General features: G+C 41.2%; 16 non-coding genes across 16 annotated transcripts; all 16 read right to left on the bottom strand.

The window, feature by feature from the left end:
• Positions 1-3,899: 3,899 nt before the first annotated feature.
• Positions 3,900-3,973, bottom strand: trnat-ugu (transfer RNA threonine (anticodon UGU)). The gene has a single exon. It is a non-coding gene; the product is annotated as a tRNA-Thr (tRNA).
• A 136-nt stretch (positions 3,974-4,109) lies between these two features.
• On the bottom strand, positions 4,110-4,198 carry trnar-ucu (transfer RNA arginine (anticodon UCU)). Its single transcript is given in 2 exon segments — positions 4,110-4,145; positions 4,162-4,198. It is a non-coding gene; the product is annotated as a tRNA-Arg (tRNA).
• Positions 4,199-4,337: 139 nt separating this feature from the next.
• Positions 4,338-4,411, bottom strand: trnat-ugu (transfer RNA threonine (anticodon UGU)). The gene has a single exon. It is a non-coding gene; the product is annotated as a tRNA-Thr (tRNA).
• An 831-nt stretch (positions 4,412-5,242) lies between these two features.
• trnat-cgu (transfer RNA threonine (anticodon CGU)) lies at positions 5,243-5,316 on the bottom strand. The gene has a single exon. It is a non-coding gene; the product is annotated as a tRNA-Thr (tRNA).
• Positions 5,317-6,024: 708 nt separating this feature from the next.
• Positions 6,025-6,098, bottom strand: trnat-agu (transfer RNA threonine (anticodon AGU)). The gene has a single exon. It is a non-coding gene; the product is annotated as a tRNA-Thr (tRNA).
• Positions 6,099-6,630: 532 nt separating this feature from the next.
• On the bottom strand, positions 6,631-6,719 carry trnar-ucu (transfer RNA arginine (anticodon UCU)). Its single transcript is given in 2 exon segments — positions 6,631-6,666; positions 6,683-6,719. It is a non-coding gene; the product is annotated as a tRNA-Arg (tRNA).
• Positions 6,720-8,009: 1,290 nt separating this feature from the next.
• trnar-ucu (transfer RNA arginine (anticodon UCU)) lies at positions 8,010-8,098 on the bottom strand. Its single transcript is given in 2 exon segments — positions 8,010-8,045; positions 8,062-8,098. It is a non-coding gene; the product is annotated as a tRNA-Arg (tRNA).
• Positions 8,099-8,237: 139 nt separating this feature from the next.
• trnat-ugu (transfer RNA threonine (anticodon UGU)) lies at positions 8,238-8,311 on the bottom strand. The gene has a single exon. It is a non-coding gene; the product is annotated as a tRNA-Thr (tRNA).
• Positions 8,312-9,929: 1,618 nt separating this feature from the next.
• trnat-agu (transfer RNA threonine (anticodon AGU)) lies at positions 9,930-10,003 on the bottom strand. The gene has a single exon. It is a non-coding gene; the product is annotated as a tRNA-Thr (tRNA).
• Positions 10,004-10,750: 747 nt separating this feature from the next.
• trnat-cgu (transfer RNA threonine (anticodon CGU)) lies at positions 10,751-10,824 on the bottom strand. The gene has a single exon. It is a non-coding gene; the product is annotated as a tRNA-Thr (tRNA).
• Positions 10,825-10,960: 136 nt separating this feature from the next.
• On the bottom strand, positions 10,961-11,049 carry trnar-ucu (transfer RNA arginine (anticodon UCU)). Its single transcript is given in 2 exon segments — positions 10,961-10,996; positions 11,013-11,049. It is a non-coding gene; the product is annotated as a tRNA-Arg (tRNA).
• Positions 11,050-11,188: 139 nt separating this feature from the next.
• On the bottom strand, positions 11,189-11,262 carry trnat-ugu (transfer RNA threonine (anticodon UGU)). The gene has a single exon. It is a non-coding gene; the product is annotated as a tRNA-Thr (tRNA).
• An 830-nt stretch (positions 11,263-12,092) lies between these two features.
• On the bottom strand, positions 12,093-12,166 carry trnat-cgu (transfer RNA threonine (anticodon CGU)). Its single transcript has one exon. It is a non-coding gene; the product is annotated as a tRNA-Thr (tRNA).
• A 721-nt stretch (positions 12,167-12,887) lies between these two features.
• trnat-agu (transfer RNA threonine (anticodon AGU)) lies at positions 12,888-12,961 on the bottom strand. Its single transcript has one exon. It is a non-coding gene; the product is annotated as a tRNA-Thr (tRNA).
• Positions 12,962-13,500: 539 nt separating this feature from the next.
• trnar-ucu (transfer RNA arginine (anticodon UCU)) lies at positions 13,501-13,589 on the bottom strand. Its single transcript is given in 2 exon segments — positions 13,501-13,536; positions 13,553-13,589. It is a non-coding gene; the product is annotated as a tRNA-Arg (tRNA).
• Positions 13,590-13,728: 139 nt separating this feature from the next.
• On the bottom strand, positions 13,729-13,802 carry trnat-agu (transfer RNA threonine (anticodon AGU)). The gene has a single exon. It is a non-coding gene; the product is annotated as a tRNA-Thr (tRNA).
• Positions 13,803-14,557: the final 755 nt, after the last annotated feature.

Below are 14,557 nucleotides of genomic sequence, written 5' to 3'. Positions count from 1 at the left end.
CTGAGTCTCTCGCTTAGACACGACGTTGCGTGTGAGTGACTCTTTTTAACAAATCAAAACAGCACCGTTCTTTCACAGACAATGGCAAATTACTAGTTAGCTAAGCTAGAATTTATACCACTAATTCGACGCGATTGTTTCATATGAGCGCTTCAGCGGTTTAATATGAATACAATGACGTAACGCATAATAAGGCCTTAATCGGTGATTGAGGAACATCGCTCAGATTACATTCAAAAATGCTGAAAATGGAGATTTCTTCATCCATATCAGGTTAATTAGTTTTGGTACCATTTATGCGCGCGGCTAATCTGAGATTTCTTCGTCAGAGAAGGCTTATGCTCGATTTATATCTGAAATTAGGCTTTCTTCGCTAATATCAGGAGTTTCTTATCGTACGATTTAAATATGCATTATAGCATTTGTGAACTTTCTGCCATTCGTAGGAAGGCATATTCAAGCTATAGTTTTGCTGATTTACTCAGAAACTTGTACGTGCATGTATGAGATGTTAATAAAACTTATGGGACAACATATGATTGATTACTGTCTGCTTGCATACAATGTTTAATACGATGCCTTAAAATTCTCCACCATTATGTAAGGAACTCAGCTTTTTGGAAATATTAATAATCCATAATATCTTGTTATTATTAATTATAAATATTTGGGTCAGTTAATTGGATTAACTTGATGTGGCTGAATTAATATTACAATCAATTAATCAGTTCTTCCAACGAACTATTTGGATTATTAATTTATTCTAATAAAGGGTATCTTCCATGGCCACCGAAGAATAATTATTTCTTCGCCTGTACAGTACTTTGAGCCAGTAGCAAAAACCTTGATCGTAAAGTGACTTGTATTGCAAACAAAACAGAACCAAATACATATTATGTACAAGTTTTATTAACTAAATATAGATATTTATATGAATATAAATAAACTAAACAACATACACACATGAATACATAAATAGGTTAGTGATAGGATGAAATTGGAAACCGGAAGAGGGTCTATGAGAAGAACCATCAGAATTTCATTTTCACATTTCATTGAATTGAATACTTGCATTTGTAATGGGAACAATTCTTGAAGATGTTGAAAATTGGAGTCGTTGATGGTTCCGGCAGTGTCAAGTGGAAGTTGGTTGAGCGTTCTCTTTCTCCAGGAACGCATGACTGGTTTGGTGAAGGCCTGGGACTCTGTTGAGGCCACGCCGAGCACCCAGGAGAAGTGAGGAAGTCGGAAGGATGGGTGATTGGAGTCGTTGTTGGTTGGAGTCTTTGTTGGTTGGAGTCTTTGTTCCAAAACTCCTGAGATTGTCCTTGGTTCTTTGTGAGAGAGTCTTCTCTCTTTTCCATGAGGCCGGATCTGGTTGGAATCGAGGCCTGCTGGGCCCTGGGGCCCCCGTGGAGGGGGAGGGGGCTCCCCAGTCTCACCAGAACAGTGTTGTGGCTGGATGAAAAAACTAAGAGAGGGCGGTCACTGTTGCCTGCCTCTGATATACCCTGAGAAAGAACCAACCCCTAAGGTTTGAATGGACCTATGAGTAAGGTGACATGTCCGAGAGGGGAAGCGGCTCTTAGTTGATTTATGGTCTTTAAATGAGGATTAATTTGCTAGGAAGCATGATACAGGTGAGGTTATATTGACCGTTGGGTGGTTGTTCAACCACATACACCCCAATCAAACATACCATGTTGTTATACCTAATAGTACACGAGACAGTAAATCATCACAGTTTCTGTGAGGCATGTTCCTTCATAGATCAGAGTAACACCGCAAAGTTTATTTAATTAAAGATGGTCTCTCTCTCTTAAGCATGTGGCGCATGTGGCCACATTCCTTTGAGGTCGTAAAGTCTGTTATCAGTCTTAAAGTGTTCTGTAACCGGACACCCGGCTGACAAAGTAACTTCATTTGTGAGGTTAGTTTTGGGGGAGAGTTTCATAGACCTTTATATTCATTAAATATAGTGAATATGAATGATTAGTGTGTGTCTGATTGGTCCAGACCCTACAGCTATTACTGCAGGGTCGTTGTTGGTGCTGCCACTACTGAGCCACATAACCCGCCTTGAATACCCATCGATGCAGCCACTGATGGCAATCCCAAAGGGCTTGAGCTTGTCATAGCCATCCACGTGCCACACCTGATTGGGTCCTGCAGAGCAATAGGATCGCCTAACAAACCTGCGCCTATGACGGAGAGATACTCCTGTTGGATTTAATAATCTGAGGGCTTGCATGACATCGTCTTGTTTCACTGTCAGTGAATGCTTCTGTCTCAGGGTCTGCCACATAGCCCTGTAGCCCAACAGCTGTCCTGAGCCGTTCAATTCACTAGTGATGGCAGCATTCACAGTCTCCAGTGGACTGTAATTTGCTCTCCGACTTAGATTTAGCCGTTTCAGCCTTCTTTTTTAGAGTTTTCAGGCTCATTACAATACCATGCTTTGACTCCAAAAAATCGCGAATAACGTCGTTGGAGTGGTCCTTTCTAAAGTAAGCACGTATTAGGTCATCCTCTGGACCGACACAACACACACACACACACACACACACACACACACACACACACACACACACACACACACACACACAGACAGAAAGATTAATTATAAAAACTAATATGCTTTAATGGGGTTGATAAATGTATAAATAGGAACACAGTAAGGGGATGTTACCTGTAGGCTGACGCTCCGTAAGGAACCCCACGTTCAGACCACACGACGTGCAAAACTTGGGAGCGTCCCCCAGTTGCTCGGCACAATACGGACAGAACATTTCAAACTAAAAATTAAATAAATAGTTCAGATATCAGGACAACATTGTACAAACGCCAGTAATGGATCTATTTAATGGCCAGACGCGAGCTAGCCAGCTAACTTAGTTTCCAGCTAACAACGTTGGCAGATTAATACGTTATGGGGACAATAACTTAATATGTTAAAAACACACAAAACCACTTCGGTATCAGAGCACATCGACAAGTCTGTCATAATGAAAGAGAAACACTTACCTCTTGAGACAACAAAAGCACAGCACACATTCAAAAAATAGCGCTAATACAACCGGATGGATGCGGGTCCGTCACTGATTATGGCCCCCCCGGAAACATTTCCGTTGTGTTTTTGCAGTTTGCAGTTCGTTTCCCTATTTGCTCGTGCTGCGAATATTTGCAGCGAATGTGAAATCGACAAAGTTGTTTTCTGAATTTGCATGTGTTTTCTGAATTTGTATGTGTTTTCTGAATTTGTATGTGTTTTCTGAATATGTAGTTGTTGTGGCGTTGTTTGCATGTGTTTTCTGAATTTGTATGTGTTTTCTGAATATGTAGTTGTTGTGGGGTTTGTATGTGTTGTGACCCTTCTCGGCCACCGTAGTAAAGACTATTTTGAATACATCCAGAGGCTGGATCTCAACAATAGGAAGTAGCAGATTCTGGCCTAAGCCAGTGGTTTTCAAACCATTCTCGAAACCTCCCAGATGCTATACATTTTTGTTATCTTCCTTATTTCAAAAGGGTTAATTGAGCTACTTAGTAGAGTACTCTGTGATCTGAGTTGGGTGTGTCCAATAAGGGAAATAAGCAGAACGTGAAGGGTATGCTGAAGTAGTTTGTGGATTCAAGTTTTAAGCATATGTCTGACTCACAGAGACATCAGAGCAAAAGAGGCCACTGACTATTCTGAAGGGACTCACAACCAGGGAATTTCTCCATTCGCATCCTAGAAGTCCAAAGTTCTATCCATTGTACCATAAAATGACACACTTCAGGGAAGTGTTGCATGCGCAGCACTTCTTAGTTTTTCCAGTTTTGTGCAGGTAAACACAGTTCGTCATGCAAAGACTTTCATATGTGAAAAGGTTAAGCACTCCCATATCCTGTGCCAAAGGCACTGCTGGGATTTGAACCCAGGATCTCCTGTTTACAAGACAGGCGCTTTGACCAGCTAAGCCACAGCGCCAGATACTGGGAATATTGTTGGTAAAACAAGTCTAAAAGAGGTACCACATCAGGAAAACAGCTGATCACGTCATGAATGAGGTCCCTTAGAGGTAAGAGGATTGTTTCCAAAACATCTGAGCAATAGAGGGTATGCACGACTCTGGTGGGACTCAAACCCACAACCTTTGAATATCTCCATTCACAATCTAGAAGTCCAATGCGCTATCCATTGCGCCACAGAGCCACAAAAGACGAACTTTAAGACGCTATTGCATGCACATCACTTCTTAGATTTCCTCATTTTGTGCAGATGCACACTGTTCAGCATGCAAAGATTTACATATGTAAAAGATTAAGTGAGTCGTGCCCACATCCTGTGGCATAGGCACTGCTGGGATTCGAACCCAGGATCTCCTGTTTACAAGACAGGCGCTTTGACCAACTAAGCCACAGCGCCACTTGCTGAACTCTCTACAATGTGTTGGCATAAAAACTCTAAAAGAGGTAGCAGGTCAGGAAAATAGCTGATTACATCATGAAAGAGGTTAGGGTATTATTTCCAAAACCCGAGGGGCATGCAGGGCTCTGTTGAAGAAAGAGGGAATATCTGAAACTCTCAATACTTGTGTCTGAAATGTTTTTGGAACCTCCAGTTACAATACATCTAAATTCTGTCTCAGCTGGGAGAAATGGAAAGCAATCTCTGCTATGCTTTCAGCTGATCTGAAAGACAAAATCCAGAAAGATTTTCATGAATTATATATTCATATTTGTAAAGACTGTTTTGAATACATCCAGAGGCTGGATCTCAACAATAGGAAGTAGCAGATTCTGGCAGAAGCCAGTGGTTTTCAAACCATTCTCGAAACCTCCCAGACGCTATACATTTTCGTTATCTTCCTTATTTCAACAGAGTTAATTGAGCTACTTAGTAGAGTACTCAATGATCTGACGTGGGTGTGTCCAATAAGGGAGATGAGCAGAATGTGAAGGGTAGGCTTCTGAAGTAGTTTGTGGACCCCAGTTTTAAACATATGTCTGACTCACAGAGACATCAGAGCAAAAGAGGCCACTGACTATTCTGGTGGGACTCACAACCAGGGAATTTCTCCATTCGCATCCTAGAAGTCCAAAGTTCTATCCATTGTACCATAAAATGACACACTTCAGGGAAGTGTTGCATGCGCAGCACTTTTTAAGTTTTTCCAGTTTTGTGCAGGTAAACACAGTTCGTCATGCAAAGACTTTCATATGTGAAAAGGTTAAGCACTCCCATATCCTGTGCCAAAGGCACTGCTGGGATTTGAACCCAGGATTTCCTGTTTACGAGACAGGCGCTTTGACCAGCTAAGCCACAGCGCCAGGTACTGTGAAATTTGTTGGTAAAACAAGTCTAAAAGAGGTACCACATCAGGAAAACAGCTGATCACGTCATGAACGAGGTCCCTTAGAGGTAAGAGGATTGTTTCCAAAACACGAGGGCCTTTCACGCCTCAAGGGAATGTCTGAACTCATTTAATTTTGGCTCTACACTCTCGATAGTAATGCCTAAAATGTTTCCTGAGCCTTCTTCTGATATGAAAGGGCAAAATCCAGAAAGATATCCATGTATTATTCTTCATATATGTAAAGACTTTGTTTGTACAAATATCCACAAGGCTTGACCATATCAATCGGTAGTAGCAGATTTCAGGCCTAAGCCAGGAGCTTGCAAACCATTCTTGAAGCGCATCTGCACCACATATATATATATTTTTTATTATCTCTCTCATTTAATACAGGTGAATCAAATAATTGATTGATAAGTAACGTACTGGACGATCTGACTTGGGTGTGCTCAATAAGGAAAAGAAGAAAAATGTGCTGCGTAGGCTTCTGAAAAAGTTGGAAAACCCCAGCTTTAAGCAAATGTCAGTCTGGTAAAGACGTCTGTGCAAAGGGACACCATTCGTGACTCTGGTGGGACCCAAAAAACGGCACACTTTTTAAAACCTTCATTTGCAACCGAGCAGTCCAGATTGTCTTTCACATCAGAGATGATTGAATGACTATTCTTAGAAGCCACAGATAAGACACTGCTGGGATTCAAACCCAGGATCTCCTGTTTACTAGACAGGTGCTTTAACCAACTAAGCCACAGCGCCAGTTACTGTCACTAGTTCGATGCTTTTGTATACAAAGTCTAAGGTAGCATGTCAGGAGAATAGCTGATTACATCATGAATAGGTCCCTTTGAAGTTACAGGATTATTTCCAAAACCTGAAAGGTGTGCAGGCTTCTGTTGAGGGACAAGGGAATATCTCAAGCCATTTATTTCTGGATCGAAACTCTCAGTACTCGTGTCTCAAATGTTTCGGGAACCTCCAGTCACGATACATCTAAATGCTGTTTCAGCTTGGAGAAATGGAAAGCGTGTTTTTTTTCTTCTTTTTTTCTAGGTAGGTGGCCAACAATAGGTTGTTGCAGATTTTGGCCTAGGCCAGTGGATTTCAACCTATTCTTATTTAAATAGGTGACTTAAGTCAATTAGTAGAGTACTCTGTGATCTGAGTTGGGTGTGTCCAATAAGGGAAATAAGCAGAACGTGAAGGGTATGCTTCTGAAGTAGTTTGTGGATTCAAGTTTTAAGCATATGCCTGTCCAACACAAAGACATCTGAGCAATAGAGGGTATGCACGACTCTGGTGGGACTCGAACCCACAACCTTTGAATACCTCCATTCACAATCTAGAAGTCCAATGCGCTATCCATTGCGCCACAGAGCCAGAAAAGACAAGCTTTAAGACGCTATTGCATGCACATCACTTCTTAGATTTCCTCATTTTGTGCAGATGCACACTGTTCAGCATGCAAAGATTTACATATGTAAAAGATTAAGTGAGCGGTGCCCACATCCTGTGGCATAGGCACTGCTGGGATTCGAATCCATGATATCCTGTTTACTAGACAGGCGCTTTGACCAACTAAGCAACAGCGCCAGTTACTGTCGCTGGTTCGATGCTTTTGTATACAAAGTCTAAAAGAGGTAGCATGTCAGGAGAATAGCTGATTACATTATGAATAGGTCCCTTTGAAGTTACAGGATTATTTCCAAAACCTGAAAGGTGTGCAGGCTTCTGTTGAGGGATAAGGGTGTTGTGAACTTTTTCTTTGTAGAAAAGTTAGAAGCTCAGACCAGGAGACGGTGGAAGTTTTCCAAGCAGAAGTTCTTTATTGCTTGTCGGTAGCTGCAGTCATTCCAACATCGTCTAAATTAAAGTAACTTTACATGGTATATTATAGGCATTTTAAGAGGAGGGACTTCTGGAGGTGGAGACAAATTCAAACAAAGCATGCAAATGTAGTACGAACACACCCTACTCTGAGGGCATTACCAATCCAATGGAATCATGATAACTATTCAAATGCTGATAGTGGCCAGGAACTCTGGTTCCAAGAGCCATCCCAGAGCCATTAAAGAAAGTCTCAGTGATCAGACTCATTTAACTTACAATGGAGAAAACAGGATTTGCCAGATTCTCTTGCTGGAAACTGTTTCACAGCTGATATCATTTACCATCCTAACCTGAAATGCTAACTTCAACAAACAGAACTTTCTCAGTTTATATATGATAGTATTAGAAGTTAGATTAAACCTTTTAATAAACTTGTATTCCTTCAAGGGACAAGGGAATATCTCAAGCCATTTATTTCTGGATCGAAACTCTCAGTACTCGTGTCTCAAATGTTTCGGGAACCTCTAGTTACGATACATCTAAATGCTGTTTCAGCTTGGAGAAATGGAAAGCGTGTTTTTTTTTCTTCTTTTTTTTTCTAGGTAGGTGGCCAACAACAGGTTGTTGCAGATTTTGGCCTAGGCCAGTGGATTTCAACCTATTCTTATTTAAATAGGTGACTTAAGTTAATTAGTAGAGTACTCTGTGATCTGAGTTGGGTGTGTCCAATAAGGGAAATAAGCAGAACGTGAAGGGTATGCTTCTGAAGTAGTTTGTGGATTCAAGTTTTAAGCATATGCTTGTCCAACACAAAGACATCTGAGCAAAAGAGGGTATGCACGACTCTGGTGGGACTCGAACCCACAACCTTTGAATATCTCCATTCACAATCTAGAAGTCCAATGCGCTATCCATTGCGCCACAGAGCCACAAAAGACAAGCTTTAAGACGCTATTGCATGCACATCACTTCTTAGATTTCCACATTTTGTGCAGATGCACACTGTTCAGCATGCAAAGATTTACATATGTAAAAGATTAAGTGAGCGGTGCCCACATCCACTGGCATAGGCACTGCTGAGATTCGAACCCAGGATCTCCTGTTTACAAGACAGGCGCTTTGACCAACTAAGCCACAGCGCCACTTGCTGAACCTTCTACAATGTGTTGCTATAAAAAGTGTAAAAGAGGTAGCAGGTCAGGAAAATAGCTGATTACATCATGAAAGAGGTTAGGGGATTATTTCCAAAACCCGAGGCGCATTCAGGGCTCTGTTGAAGAAAGAGGGAATATCTCAAACTCTCAATACGTGTTTCTGAAATGTTTTTGGAACCTCCAGTTACAATACATCTAAACTCTGTCTCAGCTAGGAGAAATGGAAAGCAATCTCTGCTATGCTTTCAGCTGATCTGAAAGACAAAATCCAGAAAGCTTTTCATGAATTATATATTCATATTTGTAAAGACTGTTTTGAATACATCCAGAGGCTGGATCTCAACAATAGGAAGTAGCAGATTCTGGCCTAAGCCAGTGGTTTTCAAACCATTCTCGAAACCTCCCAGACGCTATACATTTTCGTTATCTTCCTTATTTCAACAGAGTTAATTGAGCTACTTAGTAGAGTACTCAATGATCTGACGTGGGTGTGTCCAATAAGGGAGATGAGCAGAATGTGAAGGGTAGGCTTCTGAAGTAGTTTGTGGACCCCAGTTTTAAACATATGTCTGACTCACAGAGACATCAGAGCTAAAGAGGCCACTGACTATTCTGGTGGGACTCACAACCAGGGAATTTCTCCATTCGCATCCTAGAAGTCCAAAGTTCTATCCATTGTACCATAAAATGACACACTTCAGGGAAGTGTTGCATGCGCAGCACTTCTTAGTTTTTCCAGTTTTGTGCAGGTAAACACAGTTCGTCATGCAAAGACTTTCATATGTGAAAAGGTTAAGCACTCCCATATCCTGTGCCAAAGGCACTGCTGGGATTTGAACCCAGGATCTCCTGTTTACGAGACAGGCGCTTTGACCAGCTAAGCCACAGATCAGTGAAATTTGTTGGTAAAACAAGTCTAAAAGAGGTAGCACATCAGGAAAACAGCTGATCACGTCATGAAAGAGGTCCCTTAGAGGTAAGAGGATTGTTTCCAAAACACGAGGGCATTTCACGCCTCAAGGGAATGTCTGAACTCATTTAATTTTGGCTCTACACTCTCGATAGTCATGCCTAAAATGTTTCCTGAGCCTTCTTCTGATATGAAATGGCAAAATCCAGAAAGTTATCCATGTATTATTCTTCATATATGTAAAGACTTTGTTTGTACAAATATCCATAGGCTTGACCATATCAATAGGTAGTAGCAGATTTCAGGCCTAAGCCAGGAGCTTGCAAACCATTCTTGAAGCGCATCTGCACCACATATATATATATTTTTTATTATCTCTCTCATTTAATACAGGTGAATCAAATAATTGATTGATAAGTAACGTACTCGACGATCTGACTTGGGTGTGCTCAATAAGGAAAAGAAGAAAAATGTGTTGCGTAGGCTTCTGAAAAAGTTGGAAAACCCCAGCTTTAAGCAAATGTCAGTCTGGTAAAGACGTCTGTGCAAAGGGACACCATTCGTGACTCTGGTGGGACCCAAAAAACGACAACCTTTTTAAAACCTTCATTTGCAACCGAGAAGTCCAGATTGTCTTTCCTGCCAAGACTTTCACGTCAGAGAAGGTTAAATGACTACTCTTAGAAGCCACAGATTAGGCACTGCTGGGATTCGAGCCCAGGATCTCCTGTTTACTAGACAGGCGCTTTGACCAACTAAGCCACAGCGCCAGTTACTGTCACTGGTTCGATGCTTTTGTATACAAATTCTAAAAGAGGTAGCATGTCAAAAGAATAGCTGATTACATCATGAATAGGTCCCTTTGAAGTTACAGGATTATTTCCAAAACCTGAAATGTGTGCAGGCTTCTGTTGAGGGACAAGGGAATATCTCAAGCCATTTATTTCTGGATCGAAACTCTCAGTACTCGTGTCTCAAATGTTTCGGGAACCTCCAGTTACGATACATCTAAATGCTGTTTCAGCTTGGAGAAATGGAAAGCGTGTTTTTTTTTCTTATTTTTCTTCTAGGTAGGTGGCCAACAATAGGTTGTTGCAGATTTTGGCCCAGGCCAGTGGATTTCAACCTATTCTTATTTAAATAGGTGACTTAAGTTAATTAGTAGAGTACTCTGTGATCTGAGTTGGGTGTGTCAAATAAGGGAAATAAGCAGAACGTGAAGGGTATGCTTCTGAAGTAGTTTGTGGATTCAAGTTTTAAGCATATGTCTGACTCACAGAGACATCAGAGCAAAAGAGGCCACTGACTATTCTGGTGGGACTCACAACCAGGGAATTTCTCCATTCGCATCCTAGAAGTCCAAAGTTGTATCCATTGTACCATAAAATGACACACTTCAGGGAAGTATTGCATGCGCAGCACTTCTTAGTTTTTCCAGTTTTGTGCAGGTAAACACAGTTCGTCATGCAAAGACTTTCATATGTGAAAAGGTTAAGCACTCCCATATCCTGTGCCAAAGGCACTACTGGGATTTGAACCCAGGATCTTCTGTTTACGAGACAGGCGCTTTGACCAGCTAAGCCACAGCGCCAGATACTGTGAAATTTGTTGGTAAAACAAGTCTAAAAGAGGTACCACATCAGGAAAACAGCTGATCACGTCATGAACGAGGTCCCTTAGAGGTAAGAGGATTGTTTCCAAAACATCTGAGCAATAGAGGGTATGCACGACTCTGGTGGGACTCGAACCAACAACCTTTGAATATCTCCATTCACAATCTAGAAGTCCAATGCGCTATCCATTGCGCCACAGAGCCACAAAAGACAAACTTTAAGACGCTATTGGATGCACATCACTTCTTAGATTTCCACATTTTGTGCAGATGCACACTGTTCAGCATGCAAAGATTTACATATGTAAAAGATTAAGTGAGTGGTGCCCACATCCTGTGGCATAGGCACTGCTGGGATTCGAACCCAGGATCTCCTGTTTACAAGACAGGCGCTTTGACCAACTAAGCCACAGCGCCACTTGCTGAACCTTCTACAATGTGTTGGCATAAAAAGTCTAAAAGAGGTAGCAGGTCAGGAAAATAGCTGATTACATCATGAAAGAGGTTAGGGGATTATTTCCAAAACCCGAGGGGCATGCAGGGCTCTGTTGAAGAAAGAGGGAATATCTGAAACTCTCAATACTTGTGTCTGAAATGTTTTTGGAACCTCCAGTTACAATACATCTAAATTCTGTCTCAGCTGGGAGAAATGGAAAGCAATCTCTGCTATGCTTTCAGCTGATCTGAAAGACAAAATCCAGAAAGATTTTCATGAATTATATATTCATATTTGTAAAGACTGTTTTGAATACATCCAGAGGCTGAATCTCAACAATAGGAAGTAGCAGATTCTGGCCTAAGCCAGTGGTTTTCAAACCATTCTCGAAACCTCCCAGACGCTATACATTTTCGTTATCTTCTTTATTTCAACAGAGTTAATTGAGCTACTTAGTAGAGTACTCAATGATCTGACGTGGGTGTGTCCAATAAGGGAGATGAGCAGAATGTGAAGGGTAGGCTTCTGAAGTAGTTTGTGGATTCAAGTTTTAAGCATATGTCTGACTCACAGAGACATCAGAGCTAAAGAGGCCACTGACTATTCTGGTGGGACTCACAACCAGGGAATTTCTCCATTCGCATCCTAGAAGTCCAAAGTTGTATCCATTGTACCATAAAATGACACACTTCAGGGAAGTGTTGCATGCGCAGCACTTCTTAGTTTTTCCAGTTTTGTGCAGGTAAACACAGTTCGTCATGCCAAGACTTTCATATGTGAAAAGGTTAAGCACTCCCATATCCTGTGCCAAAGGCACTGCTGGGATTTGGACCCAGGATCTCCTGTTTACGAGACAGGCGCTTTGACCAGCTAAGCCACAGCGCCAGATACTGTGAAATTTGTTGGTAAAACAAGTCTAAAAGAGGTACCACATCAGGAAAACAGCTGATCACGTCATGAACGAGGTCCCTTAGAGGTAAGAGGATTGTTTCCAAAACACGAGGGCCTTTCACGCCTCAAGGGAATGTCTGAACTCATTTAATTTTGGCTCTACACTCTCGATAGTCATGCCTAAAATGTTTCCTGAGCCTTCTTCTGATATGAAAGGGCAAAATCCAGAAAGATATCCATGTATTATTCTTCATATATGTAAAGACTTTGTTTGTACAAATATCCATAGGCTTGACCATATCAATCGGTAGTAGCAGATTTCAGGCCTAAGCCAGGAACTTGCAAACCATTCTTGAAGCGCATCTGCACCACATATATATATTTGTTTTATTATCTCTCTCATTTAATACAGGTGAATCAAATAATTGATTGATAAGTAACGTACTGGACGATCTGACTTGGGTGTGCTCAATAAGGAAAAGAAGAAAAATGTGCTGCGTAGGCTTCTGAAAAAGTTGGAAAACCCCAGCTTTAAGCAAATGTCAGTCTGGTAAAGACGTCTGTGCAAAGGGACACCATTCGTGACTCTGGTGGGACCCAAAAAACGGGAAACTTTTTAAAACCTTCATTTGCAACCGAAAAGACCAGATTGTCTTTCCTGCCAAGACTTTCACATCAGAGATGATTGAATGACTACTCTTAGAAGCCACAGATAAGACAGTGCTGGGATTCGAACCCAGGATCTCCTGTTTACTAGACAGGCGCTTTAACCAACTAAGCCACAGCGCCAGTTACTGTCACTGGTTCGATGCTTTTGTATACAAAGTCTAAAAGAGGTAGCATGTCAGGAGAATAGCTGATTACATCATGAATAGGTCCCTTTGAAGTTACAGGATTATTTCCAAAACCTGAAAGGTGTGCAGGCTTCTGTTGAGGGAAAAGGGAATATCTCAAGCCATTTATTTCTGGATAGAAACTCTCAGTACTCGTGTCTCAAATGTTTCGGGAACCTCCAGTTACGATACATCTAAATGCTGTTCCAGCTTGGAGAAATGGAAAGCGTGTTTTTTTTTTCTTCTTTTTTTTCTAGGTAGGTGGCCAACAATAGGTTGTTGCAGATTTTGGCCTAGACCAGTGGATTTCAACCTATTCTTATTTAAATAGGTGACTTAAGTTAATTAGTAGAGTACTCTGTGATCTGAGTTGGGTGTGTCCAATAAGGGAAATAAGCAGAACGTGAAGGGTATGCTTCTGAAGTAGTTTGTGGATTCAAGTTTTAAGCATATGCCTGTCCAACACAAAGACATCTGAGCAATAGAGGGTATGCACGACTCTGGTGGGACTCGAACCCACAACCTTTGAATACCTCCATTCACAATCTAGAAGTCCAATGCGCTATCCATTGCGCCACAGAGCCACAAAAGACAAGCTTTAAGACGCTATTGGATCCACATCACTTCTTAGATTTCCTCATTTTGTGCAGATGCACACTGTTCAGCATGCAATGATTTACATATGTAAAAGATTAAGTGAGCGGTGCCCACATCCTGTGGCATAGGCACTGCTGGGATTCGAATCCATGATCTCCTGTTTACTAGACAGGCGCTTTGACCAACTAAGCAACAGCGCCAGTTACTGTCGCTGGTTCGATGCTTTTGTATACAAAGTCTAAAAGAGGTAGCATGTCAGGAGAATAGCTGATTACATCATGAATAGGTCCCTTTGAAGTTACAGGATTATTTCCAAAACCTGAAAGGTGTGCAGGCTTCTGTTGAGGGATAAGGGTGTTGTGAACTTTTTCTTTGTAGAAAAGTTAGAAGCTCAGACCAGGAGACGGTGGAAGTTTTCCAAGCAGAAGTTCTTTATTGCTTGTCGGTAGCTGCAGTCATTCCAACATCGTCTAAATTAAAGTAACTTTACATGGTATATTATAGGCATTTTAAGAGGAGGGACTTCTGGAGGTGGAGATAAATTCAAACAAAGCATGCAAATGTAGTACGAACACACCCTACTCTGAGGGCATTACCAATCCAATGGAATCAGGATAACTATTCAAATGCTGATAGTGGCCAGGAACTCTGGTTCCAAGAGCCATCCCAGAGCCATTAAAGAAAGTCTCAGTGATCAGACTCATTTAACTTACAATGGAGAAAACAGGATTTGCCAGATTCTCTTTCTGGAAACTGTTTCACAGCTGATATCATTTACCATCCTAACCTGAAATGCTAACTTCAACAAACAGAACTTTCTCAGTTTATATATGATAGTATTAGAAGTTAGATTAAACCTTTTAATAAACTTGTATTCCTTCAGTTCCCCCTTTGGGAGTTCTAAATTACTCCCACACTATATACAAATTTAAACAATTAAAAATTCATTCTTGCA

This window comes from Siphateles boraxobius, unplaced genomic scaffold, assembly GCF_051911475.1.
Source record: "Siphateles boraxobius isolate OS27281-9 unplaced genomic scaffold, OSU_SipBor_1 6, whole genome shotgun sequence".
NCBI classification, from domain to species: Eukaryota; Metazoa; Chordata; class Actinopteri; order Cypriniformes; family Leuciscidae; genus Siphateles; species Siphateles boraxobius.
This window is presented reverse-complemented; position numbering and strand designations above follow the sequence as displayed.